The 17,393-nt window shown below is 36.2% G+C and overlaps 1 protein-coding gene across 1 annotated transcript in view; it reads right to left on the reverse strand.

The window, feature by feature from the left end:
- The window catches only part of ASB15 (ankyrin repeat and SOCS box containing 15), a 76,820-nt gene extending 60,623 nt beyond the window's left edge, over positions 1-16,197 (reverse strand). Inside the window, exon 1 of the mRNA XM_050782614.1 lies at positions 16,130-16,197. The gene's annotated coding sequence lies outside the window, so the exon portion shown is untranslated. The remainder of the gene's footprint in view (positions 1-16,129) is intronic.
- Positions 16,198-17,393: the final 1,196 nt, after the last annotated feature.

Consider the following 17,393-nt stretch of genomic DNA (forward strand, 5'->3'; position numbering starts at 1 on the left):
TGGTGGGAGACAGATACCACCTGAATTATTGGTGAAGAGAAGCCATTTTTAAATGGAAGACAGTTCCACTGCAACAAGCTGAAGAAAGTCAGCACCATCTAGTGGAAGGAGAGTCACAGGAATGGACACCTGTTGGTTTGGTTTCCAGTTCTGTATTTTGAACTCTTTTCTGAGACTTAGGTGTGTATTGTTAATATTGGTCTCTTTTCATAATAGACTTAACCGAAAGGTCTCCGACCAAGCTTCAACACTGCGTTTTTTTAGTGGTTTGCGGTATAATAATTATGATGGCTATATTTATTGAGATTTTGTTATACCTAAGCATTTCTCTAAGCCCTTGTTTCAGGGCTTCCAGGTACAGTTGTGCAGGTTGTATCCTGCACAAGGTTGCTTGGGTAAGGGAATGGGGAGACTGGAAACCATCTCCATCTCCACTTACCCATCTAGGTGCCCTAGAGAAGGGTTGCATTCACTTGGAGAGATGATCAAAATTTTCCAAACTGCACAAGGGTGCTATATGATGCAGTTCTGGTTTTTTTTATATGCTTTATCTCATTTAACCTCACAGCATTCCTGCAAAGTAGGTGTCATATTATTCTGACCATTTTTCAAGGAAGAAGTAAGGCTTAGGGTGTTAAGTAAAATTGCCAGAGGTCACATAACTACCCCGAGCAGTTTTTGCTCAAGTGGCTCACAGCAGAGGCAAGCTCAAAGCCTCTCCGGTGTCTAGCGAGTTTGATTGCGATGAGTGCTTCACTCACTGACTCAAGCAACTCAAACCAAAAACTTAACAAGTAAAGCCAAAAATTTAAAAAGCACTACAACAGAGAACGGCCTGCCATGCACCTGCGGACTTCACCTGCCACCTTAGCATAACTCCTGTTTGCTCTCTGAACAGGCAAGACACATTCTCCGGGTTCTCGTTCATCTTGTCCTTCCAAATGCCCTTTCTTGCCCCTCCCCCATTTCCTTCAGTAGAAATCTTTCGGCTCCTTTAAGACCCAATTTAGACCGTCCTTCTCCATCTTCATCAATTTTTCTAATCCTGCCCATTTCTTTTCCTCTTTTATTTCCCTGTCATATTTATTTTGTTTGCCTTACACAGTAATTATTTATGTATTTTTGTTACATCAGGATTTATTGTAACCTTTTTGAGGACAGGAGGTGTAACAGGCTTTACACAATGCGGCCATTCAATAAATAAGAATTAAATTGAAAACCTAGGGACCTAAACAATGGCAAGAGAAACCTGCAGTTTTATTATATGCTTTATGTTCTCACTTAAACTAAATGTCTAAATAGGAATTTCATAATACTGAATAATGATAAGCTGGGAGCCTTAAGCCAAACCCACAATGCATTCTACAGCATAATAGATTTTTTTCTAACAAAGACCTAGTGAGTAATTGAATTAGTGTGATTCGCCATATTTAACTCAACTCCCAGGAGCAGAAGAAGTTACAGATTTGCAAATCCCAAGGTACCAGGCATGTTGCAAACTTGTTCTAAGTTAATTTTTAACTTTCATTTTGACTGCAATTATCTATTAAGCCCTCAGGCTACAGTCAGGTAGAGAGCAAGGAGAAAAGAAATCAGAACAACTCTTCGTGGTATTTTTGAGACTATTTATAGAGAGTTTACTTTGCATGGAAGTGAACTGGTAATACAAAAGAATTCATAGAACAAACATATAACTATTGTAACCTCTACAGTGAGTACATAGCAAAACAGAAATTTAACAATAGTTATTCATTGAAAATGTAAATCTAAGATCCTTATTTTTAACTATAACTAAGAACGTATTTTTATCTAAAATTTTCCCAATTACACTTACAAAGAAAATGTAGTACATATACACCATAGAATACTACACAGCCATAAAAAGAATGAAATCATGTCCTTTGCAGCAACATGGATACAACTGAAGGCCATTATCCTAAGTGAATTAATACAGAAATATAAAATCAAATACTGCATATTTGTGGGAGCTAAGCAATGATAGATGTGGACATAAAGATGGATACAATAGACGCCGGGGACACCAAAAGGGAGGAAGGAGGGAGCGAGAGGAGCAAAGGTGAAACAATAGAAGCCAAAACCCCAGCATTATACAATATCCATGTAACAAACCTGCATATGTACCACCTGAATCTAAAATAAAATAAAATAAAATAAAATAAAATAAAATACTTTGCATATAAATTACATAGTCATAGGTTTATATTAATGAAGAAAAACAGAACTTGTCATTTGAAACAGATTGACAAAAATAGGGGAAGTAAGACTTTATAAAATAGTTTAAAGATAGCAATGAATCAGTAGCCTGAATCTGTAAGAGGAAGGTGGATTTTAGCACATAAAAATCTTACTATGCATTCAATGTCTCCCTGAGAAAGAAAAGACTAAGCTATTGAATGAAATTGCTGTGGTAAACAGCAATCTCTCTCATTAGCTCAGATATTAAAAGACTATGTACAAAAATTGGCCAAGGTCTCTACAATAAGGAAAAATATCAGTCTGGTGATCATAGTTAGAAAAGCAAATGCCTGAAATTAACTGAGCTTGCACAAGTAAATAAGTGAATGAATAAAAAAGCAAGAACTAAAGTATAGAGGAAACAAAGGTCCAAAAAAATAAGTAGAAGGCAGAAAGAGGGGTATGTTCACAGTCTAGACAGATGGCAAACATTAAAATGACAGATGTTTAGGCCGAAGCAAATTACTTCCTAGAGGCTAAAAAACACATTTCTAATCACAGGAATACTGCTGGTAATTTTTATTTTTGAGCAACATAGAGAATGCAAGAGGGATCACGGGGCTTTAGATAAATTTTGTGATTTTTTTTTCCAACTGATACAAAATATCAGCAGGTAGTTTGTGAATAGTGAAAACAGTAATAGATTATCTAGTATGGGTTATGAATAACTTTTATAATTTGAAATTTGTTTTACTATTCATTTGTCCTTTTATTCATTCAACATTTAAGTTGAACAATGAGAACGCATGGACACAGGGAGGGGAACTTCACACACTGGGATCTGTCTCAAAAAAAAAAAAAAAAGAAAGAAAGCCTTAAGGATAGTAAAGCATATTTCCATATATCTATATATTTACATCTATATTTACATATAAAACAGTCAAGTAAAATCCAACAAATTCGTAGTTGGAGACCCTAAGGAAGGAAGCTGAAGAAAATAGAAGCCAACAAGAATTGAAAGTCATAAATCAAGAAAATTTTCCTGAAATAGAAGAAGATTTAAATCTAAATACTTACAGGACACACTATGCATGCCAGGGAAATGTAACCAAAAATTTAATATGGAGACATAGTCTAGGAATGTCAGTGGATTTCAAAAATAAAAAAAGAAAACTTCATGCTGCCAGTTAAAAAAAAATCAAATAATTCATAAAAGGAAAAACAATCTAACATGGTATTTCTCCAAAGCATCACTTACAAGATAATTAAGTAAAGAAAATATAAGCAAACAATTTTTTTCTAGCCAAGCTATCCTTCAAAGATAAAGGTTACAAACATATTGTTACTACCAAACAATAATGGCTTGGGTAACTATGACAAATGGAGTAGTAGGGAACATTGAAAATATTTCACTGTAGAAATAATCATAAAAGAAATGTAGGGAATTAAGATTACTGAGCAGAATGTTGATATTATATGCCCTGACAATACAGAAGTGATACAATTAAAGTTGTTTTCTTCAATTGTGTATGATTTAATTGTGTATGATTTGAGTATGATTGCCTCATGTGAAATATCTGAGATTGAAAGGAGATACATTGTATCTGACATACCAAATAATAGAAGTATGAACATATTTGACATATGAAAGCAAACACTAAGAAAGGCAATGTTTTACTAGAATCAATGGAAGAGGATATGCAAAGCATGAGAGAAAAAGAAGGAACATGATAGTTTCACTATTTTTTCTATTAGGGAACTAACAGGTATTGTCTGAAAAAAATGGAAAACCAAAAGTTATGTAATATAAATATAATGTTAATCCTTAAATTAAAAATACAAACCTTCTTAAATATCTGAAAAATTATACAAAAAATGAAACAGGCTGCCTAGGCAAAGATATTTTTAAAAACTACCAAAAAAAAAAAAAAAAGAAACATATCTGTCATATTAAATGGAAGTAAGCCTAACTCATTGCTTAGGGAAAAGGATCAATGTAACTTATTCATGGTGGATTCTTATTATCTGTCTCCATATTTTTCTTCCCTATGTGTCTTAAATACAGCTTAAGGGAGCTGAGAGTTGAACAAGTGTGATGTAAATCTAGTAAAAGACTGAAATAGAAAAAAATAAAAAGAGTACTATGGAGGAAAACAACCCTGGAACTACTTAAACATGTATGAGCTGCTTGTTACTGGATAAGAAAAGAATCCACTCTTCAAGAAAAAAATAATATTGCTTGTTGTAAGATCTTTTGAACAAAGTACAGTGGGTTAAGGAATTAGCTGTAAGACTGCCACAGAGATGGAGAAATGGAACTGGCAAGTAGAATGAGGTTCAACGTCAGAGGGCCTCAAACTTGGGAATGTAGATATGATGTTACTGGCAATAGGAAATGGCTGAAGGATATTAAGTACTGGAGTGCTAACATTTAAACAGTGTTTTTAACTAGTGGTTCCTAAAGTGTGGTTCACAGACCACCATCATCATCATCACCAGAGAACTTGTTAGAAATTCATATTCAGGTCCTATCCCTGACTTACTATATCACAAACTGGGGACCTGGGGATAGGATCAGGGAGGCTTTAGCTGGGGCCAGCAATCTGTGTTTTAACAAGTCCTCGGGTGATTCGGACACATACTAAAATTTGAGAGCCACTGTTTTAAAAGATTGTCCTGGGCTAAACAGATGCTTAGAAGTCTGTTGTATAGTACAGGAGTGAAGTGTTGAGAAACTAGAAGTGGGTAGAAGTGTTGCAACAGTGAATCAGGAAAAAAAAAAAAAAGGAGATGGAACCTGGTGATCAATTTTATATAAAAAAAGAAAAGATGTCAAAAATGATTCCAAAAAGCATTTTGGCAAAGGATGTGGTACTCCAAAGGGGATATTTAGCTGGCTAAAAATCATGTGGAAATAGACTGCTATCATTTTTAACAGAAGCATAGCAAATTTAATGAATAACATGTATTTTTTTGGTCTATCATATTGCTAGGTATTTATAAAAGTGACAATGAAATTCAGTCAAAATAATATTGTAAATTTGTAATTTTTGTCTCCTGCCTTGACCCAAGCACAAGACAATGGTAGTATTTTTTCATTAATAAGACCCAGTCATGCTAAAAATAATATAAACATTTCTGTAGAACAGAAATGAAACTGAAACATACATTTAAATGATGATTGAAGCTATAAACCTGTTGGTATTTAGACTTAGATCTAAAGTAGTCTAGAAATTTGAGACTTTCTGGGTAATGGGAACCAAATTTATTCCACTCCTGGAAGGATACAGAAGCCAGGCCTACCACACGAAATTTAAGACTGGGACCGGACTCCCTCCTCAGTAAAGGAGGCTAAGAAAAACTATGTTGATTGCTAGGGTCACAGCTCTTATAAACCTGAGTGGTTGGGACGGCAGTGGGAGGGAGGCTGAAGAGAGGAGGTTTAGAGAAAGCCCTCACAGATCAGGACACCACCCAAGCTGCTTCTTTGCTTGAGGACTAGAACCGTGGTATCTTCAGAGGCCCGAAGACAAAAAATAAATACATAAATAAATAAGACTTAGTTATAGACTGGGAGCTCTAGGCAAAATGCACAGACAAATAAACTTTGGGTGATGGGAAGAAAGAAGATTCCACTTAAGAAGAGCATTTAAACTAAATTTCCAAACACTAAGATGACCAAAAAAAAAAAAAAAAAAGAAAAAAAAAAGCAGCAAATCCAGAGGGAAAGGAGCGGAGCAATTATGGGGAGAAAAAACTTGGTAATAAAATAAGTAAAGTATATTAGAAAATAAAATTAACTCTTGCCTGTGGGGAGAAAAATCTCTATTTTTACATAAATGATGGAATTAAAATCATAGACAATATTGAAAAAGAACACGTAAGAGGTGATTTCAGGGAGTACTTTTAGAGCATGCTAAATCCTTGCATTTTTTTCAGTAAGAAGCTAAAAATTTACTGATTACATTCAGGTGTTGTTAAAAACACATAGCTAAAATGTTTGTTAAAATTTGATAGGTCACCATTAGAAAATGAAAAGTAAATCATTTTTAAACCGGCAGGGACAAAAAAAGACAAAAAAGAGAAAAAAGAAAAATGTCGACAATTAAATAGTATAAAATAAGGGTATAGAAAGCAAACAGAAGCATAATAAATTTAAAAGATGGAAAATATAAGTACCTCAGTTATAATAAATGTAACAAATGTATAAAATGCATCTAATAAAAGTATATACTACTTACAGTACACACATTTTAAAAAAACATGTTGCAGAAAATTGAAAAAAAAGATAGAGTGAATATACTAAGAAAATGTTAAACAAAAACAAACAAAAACCACGGGGCAATAAAATCAGATGTATCAGAAGTTAGAAGAAAAAGCATTAATAAGGAAAGGAAAGAAAAATTATAACAATATAAGGAACAACCACCAAGAAGATATATCAATCGTAAACTCATATGCAACTGCAAAGAGCATAGAATATATAAAGCAAAACCTGACAGAATTATAAGGAGAAATAGTATCCAGGTTACATAAAGAAATTCTACAGGCCAGGCTTGGTGGCTCATGCCTATAATCCCAGCACTTTCAGAGGCTGAGGCAGGCAGATCACGAGGTCAAGCGATCAAGACCATCCTGGCCAACATGGTGAAACCCGTCTCTACTAAAAATACAAAAATTAAACGGGCATGGTGGCATGCACCTACAGTCCCAGCTATGCTGGAGGCTGGGGCAGGAAAATGGCTTAAACCCGGGAGGCAGAGGTTGCAGTGAAGCAAGATCACGCCACTGCACTCCAGCCTAGGGACAGAGTGAGACTCTGTCTCAAAAAAAAAAAAAAAAAAAAAAAGAAAGAAAGAAACTCTATAGTCACTGTAAAACAAGACAACTGGTCTGGCACACTGGCTGACACCTGTAATCCCAGTGCTTTGAGAAGCCAAGGCAGGAGGATTGCTTGAGCCCAGGAACTTGAGACTAGTCTAGGCAAGATCCCTACAAAAGATGTAGTGAGACCCCCATCTCTATAAAAACATTTTAAAAAACTAGTTGGGCATGATGGTGCATGCCTGTGGTCCCAGCTACTCGGGAGGCTGAAGTAGGAATGATCACTTGGGCCCAGGAGGTCAAGGCTACAGTGAGTCATGATCATGCCACTGCATTCCAGCTTGGGCAACAGAGCAAGATGCTGTCTCAGGGAAAAAAAAAAAGAGGGAGAGAGACAACACGAAAGAAAAATAAAGGATATAAACAGGAACAATTCATAGAAGAGAAATCCTAATGGCCAATAAACATGAATAAATGCTCAACCTCTCTAGAAATCAAGGATATGCAAATTAAAACAAAAAGATACATTTCAGAGCTATTAGTTTAATATTTTTCTGATGCTAAATGTTAAGTGAGGATCTCTCAGATACTGCTGATGGGTATGAAAACTGGAACAATCAATTAGAAAACTATTTGGCTCTATCTATAAAATGTGAAGAAACATTTAATCTACAAACAGTAATTCTATCCTTGGGTATTACTGCTTGAATAGCTCTTGTACATAAGCAGAAGGCAACATGTGGCATAACTTGCAATTAAGATTAATTGGTAATAATGCAATTTACCCCTTAAAGAGAAATAAATATGTAAAATGTGCTAGAGTCATATAATATCATACTATGCAGAAATTAAAAGCAATAAATTGATATCTAAGTATCAGTATGATTGCTCTTAAAAACAAATGTTAACTGAAAAGGGGATATTCTAGAATATGTATATAATTACTCACATTTTAACAAATTCGAAAAACCACCATACACAAAAAGTGTAAAGATTCTAACTGTATATACATACAAAAAAATCAGACTATGTATATCAAAGACTCAATAGTTGCCTGCAAGAAGGAAGGGTAAACTATAGTACTTCAACTTTATTCATAATGAGTTTTTTAAAATTTAAAGCAAACGTGCAAAATGCTAACATTATTTCTGGATAGTGGGTACATAGTGTTTACCATGTGCTTTTTTGTGTAATAAGAACTCTTAACATAAGACTTACCCTTTTCCCAAATGTTTTAAGTGCACAATACCATGCTAAATATAGGAACTATGTTGTACAGCAGATCTCTAGTACTTACTTACCTCACATAACTGAAACTTTATATCCAATAACCATCTTTCCCCATTCTTTCTCCCTGAAGCCCCTGACAGCTACTATCTACTATCTGTTTCTATGAGTTAGACTATTTTAGATCTCATATAAGTGAAATTAGCAGTGTTTGTCCTTCTGTGACTATCTTATTTTACTTGGCATAATGTCCTCCAGGTTTTCCCATATTGTTACACATGCCAGGATTTCCAACATTTTTAAGCCACAATAATATTCTCTTGTATGTGTATACAAAATGTTTTTATTCATTAATCTCTGAATGAACATTTAGGTTGTTTCCATATCTTGGCCATTGTGAATAATGCTACAGTTGAACATAGGATGCACACATCTCTTCAAGATCCTGATTTCACTTCTTATGGATAGAAACCCACAAGTGGAATTTCTGGATCCTAAAATTCACATGGAATCACAAAAGACCCCAAATGGGCAAAGCAATTTGAACAAGGCTGGAGACATCACGCTTTCTGATTTCAAAATATATTACAAAACTACAAAATTAAAACAGTGTTATACTGACCTAAAAACTGATGCACAGACCAGTGTAACAAAATAAAGAGTCTAGAAATAAACTCATATATATGCAATCAACTGATATTTGAGAAGAGTGTCAAGAATGCACAATGGAGAAAGGATGGTCTCTTCAATAAGAGATGTGGAAAAAACTGAATATCCACATACAAAGAATGAAATTGGACCCTTATCTTATACAATACACAAAAATCAACTCATCATGGATGAAAGACTTAAACTTAAGACTTGAAACTGTAAAGCCACTAGAAGAAAAAATAAGGGAATAACTTCTTGACATTGGTCTTGATAATGATTTGTTACACTGAAAGCACAGGAAACAAATGCAAATATAGACAAATGGGACTACATTATAAACTTCTTTCACTTTTCTTCTTAAAAATTTCATTTACATTAAAACATTGCTGGCGTGAATTTGGTGAAACAATATCTCTTTTTTTTTTTGAGACAGAGTCTCACTCTGTCGCCCAAGCTGGAGTGCAGTGGTGCGATCTTGGCTCACTGCAAGCTCCACCTTCTGGGTTCAAGCGATTCTTCTGCCTCAGCCTCCGAAGTAGCTGGGACTACAGGTGACTGCCACCATGCCCGGCTAATTTTTATATTTTCAGTAGAGACAGGGTTTCATCATGTTAGCCAGGATGGTCTCGATCTCCTGACCTTGTGATTCGCCCGCCTTGGCCTCCCAAAGTGCTGGGAAAATCATCTCTTTTACATTGCTGGTTATATTGTAAATTAGTACCACTGCTTTGAAAGACTTGGCAAGGACCTTAACTATTTATATTTTTTGACATAATACTTCTCTTTTAGGGAATTGAACCCACATTTTGGCTTGGATACAGTTTATTCTCTATAAATAAAAAGATAAACTGGATTAAAAATCATATTTTCTATTTTTAAAATTGTTTGATTGGTATTTCTGGGACATATTATTGTGATATTTCATCACTTTCATAGGGTGATTAATGAAATGAAAGTCCAAATGTTTTGAAGTAAATTTTACATAGTTAGCATTTTTGTATTGTTCTTCCTTAACTCACAGATTGACCTTACACTTGTCTTAAACAATAATTAAATGCAATTAAAAACCACAGTACAACAAAAATGAAAAACAACTTAATACTGAATAATAATCAAAACTGTTGAGGCTTTCTGTGTACAGGTTTGATAAAGTGCTCCCAGTCTCACTTGACCTCCACTAACCACAGCACATACTCAACTGCTGTGCAGTTGGTGCCTCTCAATTGCATTTGTTTTTATGGTAAATTTAAAGTAAATATTATTTATTACTTAAAAACAAATTGAAACAAATATTACAAATTTTATTGACCCAAATGACCTGGAACACAGGCTTGAACAGCTAGGGGTTCTTGAATCACTGTCAGGAAATGATGTCCTAGTCAAACCATTGTGTTCTTTACAGATGGAAATATTGGCATAGATCCAGAGGAGTTAAAGGACTCACCCAAGCCATACAGCTGGTAAGTTGTAGAGCTTTATTCCTGCTGAGAGTTCTTTTCAGCTTTAGTGATTTTGAAGAGAAGTCCATATGGACACGTAAATTTGTTAGAAAAGAACCACAAAATTCAACAGCCTTTCATGCTAAAAACTCTCAATAAATTCGGTATTGATGGAACATATCTCAAAATAATAAGAGCTATTTATGACAAACCCACAGCCAACATCATACTGAATGGGCAAAAACTGGAAGCATTGCCTTTGAAAACTGGCACAAGACAGGGATGCCCTCTCTCACCACTCCTATTCAACATAGTGTTGGAAGTTCTGACTAGGGCAATCAGGCAGCAGAAAGAAATAAAGGGTATTCAGTTAGGAAAAGAGGAAGTCAAATTGTCCCTATTTGAGATGACATGATTGTATATTTAGAAAACCCCATCATCTCAGCCCAAAATCTCCTTAAGCTGATAAGCAACTTCAGCAAAGTCTCAGGATACAAAATCAATGTGCAAAAATCACAAGCATTCTTATACACCAATAACAGACAAACAGCCAAATCATAAGTGAACTCCCATTCACAGTTGCTTCAAAGAGAATAAAATACCTAGGAATCCAATATGCAGTGGATGTGAAGGACCTCTTCAAGGAGAACTACAAACCACTGCTCCATGAAATAAAAGAGGACACAAACAAATGGAAGAACACTCCATGCTCATGGATTGGAAGAATCAATATCGTAAAAATGGTCATACTGTCCAAGGTAATTTATAGATTCAATGCCATCCCCATCAAGCTACCAATGACTTTCTTCACAGAATTGGAAAAAACTACTTTAAAGTTCATATGGAACCAAACAAGAGCCCACATTGCCAAGACAATCCTAAGCCAAAAGAACAAAGCTGGAGGCATATCATGCTACCTGACTTCAAACTATACTACAAGGCTACAGTAACCAAAACAGCATGGTACTGGTACCAAAACAGAGATGTAGACCAATTAAACAGAACAGAGCCCTCAGAAAAAATACCACACATCTACAACCATCTGATCTTTGACAAACCTGACAAAGACAAGCAATGGGGAAAGGATTCCCTATTTAATACATGGTGCTGGGAAAACTGCTAGCCATATGTAGAAAACTGAAACTGGATCCCTTCCTTACACCTTATACAAAAATTAATTCAAGATGGATTAAAGACTTAAATGTTAGACCTAAAACCATAAACACCCTAGAAGAAAACTTAGGCAATACCATTCAGGACATAGGCGTGGGCAAGGACTTCATGTCTGAAACACCAAAATCAATGTCAACAAAAGCCAAAATTGACACATGGGATCTAATTAAACTAAAGAGCTTCTGCACAGCAAAAGAAACTACTATCAGAGTGAACAGGCAACCTACAGAATGGGAGAAAATTTTTGCAATCTACTCATCTGACAAAGGGCTAATATCCTGAATCTACAAAGAACTCAAACAAATTTACATGAAAAAAACAAACAACCCTGTCACAAAGTGGGCAAAGGATATGAACAGACACTTCTCAAAAGAAGACATTCATACAGCCAACAGACACATGAAAAAATGCTCATCATCACTGGCCATCAGAGAAATGCAAATCAAAACCACAATGAGATACCATCTCACACCAGTTAGAATGGCAATCATTAAAAAGTCAGGAAACAACAGACGCTGCAGAGGATGTGGAGAAATAGGAACACTTTTACACTGTTGGTGGGACTGTAAACTAGTTCAACCATTGTGGAAGACAGTGTGGTGATTCCTCAAGGATCTAGAACTAGAAATAGTTTGACTCATTTGACCCAGCCATCCCATTACTGGGGATATACCCAAAGGATTATAAATCATGCTGCTATAAAGACACATGCACACATATGCTTATTGTGGCACTATTCACAATAGCAAAGACTTGGAACCAACCCAAATGTCCATCAATATAGACTGGATTAAGAAAATGTGGCACATATACACCATGGAATACTATGCAGCCATAAAAAAGGATGAGTTCATGTCCTTTGTAGGGACATGGATGAAGCTGGAAACCATCATTCTCAGCAAACTATTGCAAGGACAAAAATCAAACATTGCATGTTCTCACTCATAGGTGGGAATTGAACAATGAGAACACTTGGACACAGGAAGGGGAACATCACACACCAGGGCCCGTCATGGGGTAGGGAATGGGGAGGGATAGCATTAGGAGATCTACCTAATGTAAATGACGAGTTAATGGGTGCAGCACACGAACATGGCACATTATACATATGTAACAAACCTGCATGATGTGCACATGTACCCTAGAACTTAAAGTATAATAAAAAAAAAAAAGAAAAAACTTAATTACAAAAAAAAAAAGAACTATATAAATGCCAGTGGTAATGGGAAATTGAACCTACTTGACTTAAGTTAGGAACAGGAAGGGAGAAATTATCTGATAGCTCCCTTGCAGTGTGTTCCTTATGGAACTAATACATGATTTACCAAAGGACTCTTTAGGGTCATTCTGCTCAGGCCAATAATTTGTCACGGTGAGTCATTTCAAGACTAAGGGTAGAGGTAAGCAGGCATGCCTGCTAGAGTGAGTAAGGACGTCAGAAGCCAGTTTCTTAGTGTATTTGGCTTTCCTTGCTCATGCCTACATCATTCCAGAGATAAAAGGCCATTCAAGGAGGCATCACATGGTTGTTCATATGAATATTATACCAGTAACAGTCTCTGCCACTCTCAGTGGAAGGGACAGTCTGGCAACTATCAGGGTGGGTGATATAGTCAAAAGTAAGTGCTACCTTCTACCACTTACGAGAGCTATGGCAGTAGTCGTAAACTTTAGGTATTGTTGACAATGACTTAATCATATCCCATTATAATGCAGTTTTTCCTTAGTCAAAAACATAATAATAACAATCATTATTTGCGTCTAACTTCTAATTGTCTAAGTCACCCATACAGAGCCATTCTCATCACATTTGAATTCCCTTCTGTTTCCTCTTTTTTGTAACTTGCCAAAGAAATTAGTTATACTTAATGGGCTTGCCTTTATTACCTCAAGAGTGTTTCCTGCATGTTCCCTACAACCACCACAGCTACACTATGCTTTTAAGATATCATGTAAATTCCATTTAGCGTCCTTTTATATTGTTTACTGGCCTTGTGCTACTGTGGGTTCATCTTCTTGTTTAGCTGGATTTTATAATAACCTTGTCCACCTTCCTTCAGCCTCTTCCTTTTCCCTGATTACTCCCCTTCCCCTAGGTGCTGACAGCTGACGCACTGACTCTCTCACTTCCTCCCTGCTTTTATGGTCTCTTAAGTCTGTCTCATACATTCTCTAACTATTACAAATGCATGCAATAGCATTTTAAGGCCACATAGGGTCACACAATACCACCCACACCAGGTAGTAACGACTTTTTAAATATTATTCTGGCTTTTTTTTTGGGGCCCTAGCTATTGCTGGACCACATTTTTCCCCCTTGCTGTTTACATGTATCTGAGATCTTTTAGCTCAAACTCCTTTATGTTGTATTGGTTGTTATGTTTCTTTCCAAATGAATTTACCAGAACATTTAAAAGAATAAAAGCTTTTTATTCCCTCAATGTTAAGATGCTGCCAAGACTGCCATTTATGTCTGTCTCTTTAGCACCACCTGACAAAATGATTCCTTAATGGTTGAGAACTGCCAGTCTAGTTCACTGACAGGTTCCCAGAATCCTCAGTACTTACAGCAGTTTCTGACACTGAATAAACATCAATAGACTTTGACTTAATAAATGATTATTTTAGTTGTTTGCTGTTTATTCAGTTTTTAAAAAACGATCATATCCTTCTTCTCAGATTTCTGAAGTCCTTTCTCTATTTTAGCTGTTGTCTCTGTCCCCCATTTTATCATGTTTATTTCACTTAACTTGTCATTGTATGTTGGATGAGATTAGTTAGAAATATAGTATCAGCATTTATTATATATTTTCATAATTTTTCAACTTTTTATATTTAATTTTCTCTTTCTGTATCTAAATTCTGTTAAGGTATTATTTTTAAAATAATTACTATTTTGTTACCATTTTGTTGATTTGTATATTCTCATTACCATTTACATTAATAATGCTTAATTTATTTTAATCCCACAAAATAGTTTTTATCTCCTTAGACTAACATTTTTGCCTTTCATCACTTATTTTCTTTCTTGCTTTTAAATGAGGAGCAACATTTCACACACAGAAGTGGAGTTAAGCCTTCCCCAAATTGCAGGGGTGAGGTGGTTAGAAATATTTAATATTCAATCCTTTCATAGGTTTTAATTTTCTTTTTTCTTCTTCTTTTTTTTTTTTTTTTTTTTATTTGACGGAGTTTCGCTCTTGTTGCCCAGGCTGGAGTGCAATGGCACAATCTCAGCTCACTGCAACCTCTGCCTCACGGGTTCAAGCGATTCTCCTGCCTCAGCCTCCCAAGTAGCTGGGATTACAAGCATGTGCCACCACGCCCGGCTACTTTATTATTTTATTTTTTTAGTAGAGACGGGGTTTCTCCATGTTGGTCAGGCTGGTCTCAAACTGCCAACCTCAGCCGATCCGCCCATCTCAGCCTCCCAAAGTGCTGGGATTACAGGCATGAGCCACTGTGCCCAGCCAATTTTAATTTTCGATAGAAATGATTATGTTTAACCTCAATATTAAACTTAATCCAAATCTCAGTGGAAGTGTGGGATATCCCCATTTTCACACATTGATTAACTCAAATATATAGAAGTAGATAGCCACTAAGATAAAACTGGGTAATGGCTTTTATTTGAGTTTCAGCCCATTTTATAATGAAGTTCTGAAAATCACCATATCTGAAAACCACAATTATTTGAGTATGGACACTTTTTAGAAGTGTTCATAGTATAGATAGAGAAAAACACATGTAAAAATCCAAATATTTTTGAACATACCTGATATGGATGGAGGCACAAGACATGGATAACATCCAAATGATTGGAATTCAAATATTTTCGTCTATTTTAATCATTAGCTTAGCAGAATGTTTGTTTGTTTGTTTGTTTTCTTTCCAAGGTTGAGAGAGGAAATAATAGTTTCTGATTCTGGGTTATTTTCGCTTTTGCTCCCAGTCTTGAAAAATAAGGGGAAACTGGCTAAGCAGTACTTGTCCCCTGTACATTTTCAGAAATGAGCTCCCCATGCTCTGAGAATTGAGATGCTTTCTTCCTATTCAGTGGTTTTTCCTCATGCCTCTCTCAGTGACTGGCTGTGGAATCAGAGCTCCAGAATCCTACATTCCAGGCTAACATTTTAACCACCTAACTTTGGTAAGACCCAGTCCCTCGCAAAAGAGCTTGCATCACTGAGAAGCAGTGTAGGAGGGGTCCTAACTCTTCCAACACTTAATTTTGGATAAACGAGAGCTCTTTTATTGGATAGGTTAGAGGCCTCGCAAAGCAAATTTTGTAAAATGTGAGACCCAGATTTTTCTCTAAGTCACCTGGATCTGGCCTACTAACCTTATTTACAGAACTTTCCAACATTCATTTCCTTCCTGAAGAGGATAAGAACATTTACCCCTCTGGCAACTCTCTCACACCTGAGAACATGGTGCCTTTGATCCCCTTGCTACTCACATTTAGGCATTCTCAAATCCCCTTCAGATGCCAAGGATGATGTTCCTAATTCTACTGTCATTAGCCTAGAATACCACTCTCAAGTCACCGCCCCTCTGCAAAAGGATAGGGCCAGAAATCTACACGTTTTCTCACTACATGGAACTTAATTATGTAGTACCTTAGTCAGGATCAACTAGCTCTATCTAGCTTTCGTGTCTTTAGCAAATATGATACAGCAGAAGCCTGAACCCGGGGTTACAACAAACCAACATACATGCATCTTTCATAATCACATGATTCTATATTCTAGAACACATCCTACAATGATAAAAATTCTTAGAATCTGGAGGCACAGGGAACAAAGACTATGACCTCATAAACTTCTATTCATCTCAGTTTCAGTGACCATACCAGCACTGCCTCGTTTGAAAAATAAGGTCATTTTGGCCTAATCCAAATGTGGTTTCCAGAAAAGAGTGACTTAGGGTGTCCAAATACATAGGTCACTTCACAGAGGAGCAAATGGATATATCAGGTGATTAATTCCAATGTCAGAGTTTCTTTATATTTATGAAAATGTATATAAATACATGCACGTATGTGTCTTTAAAATGTCATGAGGACCTATATGTTTGTTAATAAATATTTCCTCTGTCCTAAATTATAATTGTGGATGATTTAAATATTAGAAATTAAAAATTATGATGGTAATTTGGTAAAGGCCTATTTTTCAGCCATCTGAACTGGAAAGGCTGTATTTCCATGGTTAATGTTACTAGGGACAGCTATCCTAGGGAAGAGGGGAGCATATTGTTAAACTAATCTACTTCTCAGGGTATTAGTTTGCTAGGGTTGCTATAACAAACTGCTGCAAATTGAGTGGCTTAACCAACAGAAACTTATTATCTCGCAATTCTGGAGGCTAGAGGTCCAATATCGAGGTGTTGACAGTGTTAGCTTTTTCTGAGGGCTGAGAGAAACAATCTGTTCCATGCCTCTTCCCTACCTTCTGGTGGTCTGCTGGCAGGCTTTGGTGGTCCTCGGCTTGCAGATGCATAACTCTGATCTCTGCCTTCATCTTTGCATAGTGGTTTCCCAGTGTGTGTTTCTGGGTCCAAATTTCCACTTTTAATAAGAACATCATTGACATTGGATAAGGTCTCACTCTAATGACCTCATCTTCACTTGATTACATCTGCAATGACCCTATTTCCTATGAAGGTCACTTTTTTTTTTTTTTTTAGACGGAGTCTCTGTTGCCCAGGCTGGAGTGCAGTGGCACAATCTTGGCTCACTGCAACCTCCACCTCCCTGGTTCAAGCAATTCCCCTGTCTCAGCCTCCTGAGTAGCTGGGACCATAGGCACGTGCTACCACACCCGGCTAATTTTTTTTTTTTTTGTATTTTTAGTAAGGACGGAGTTTCACCATGGTGGCCAGACT

The sequence above is a fragment of the Macaca thibetana genome, chromosome 3, assembly GCF_024542745.1.
Source record: "Macaca thibetana thibetana isolate TM-01 chromosome 3, ASM2454274v1, whole genome shotgun sequence".
Taxonomy (NCBI): Eukaryota; Metazoa; Chordata; class Mammalia; order Primates; family Cercopithecidae; genus Macaca; species Macaca thibetana.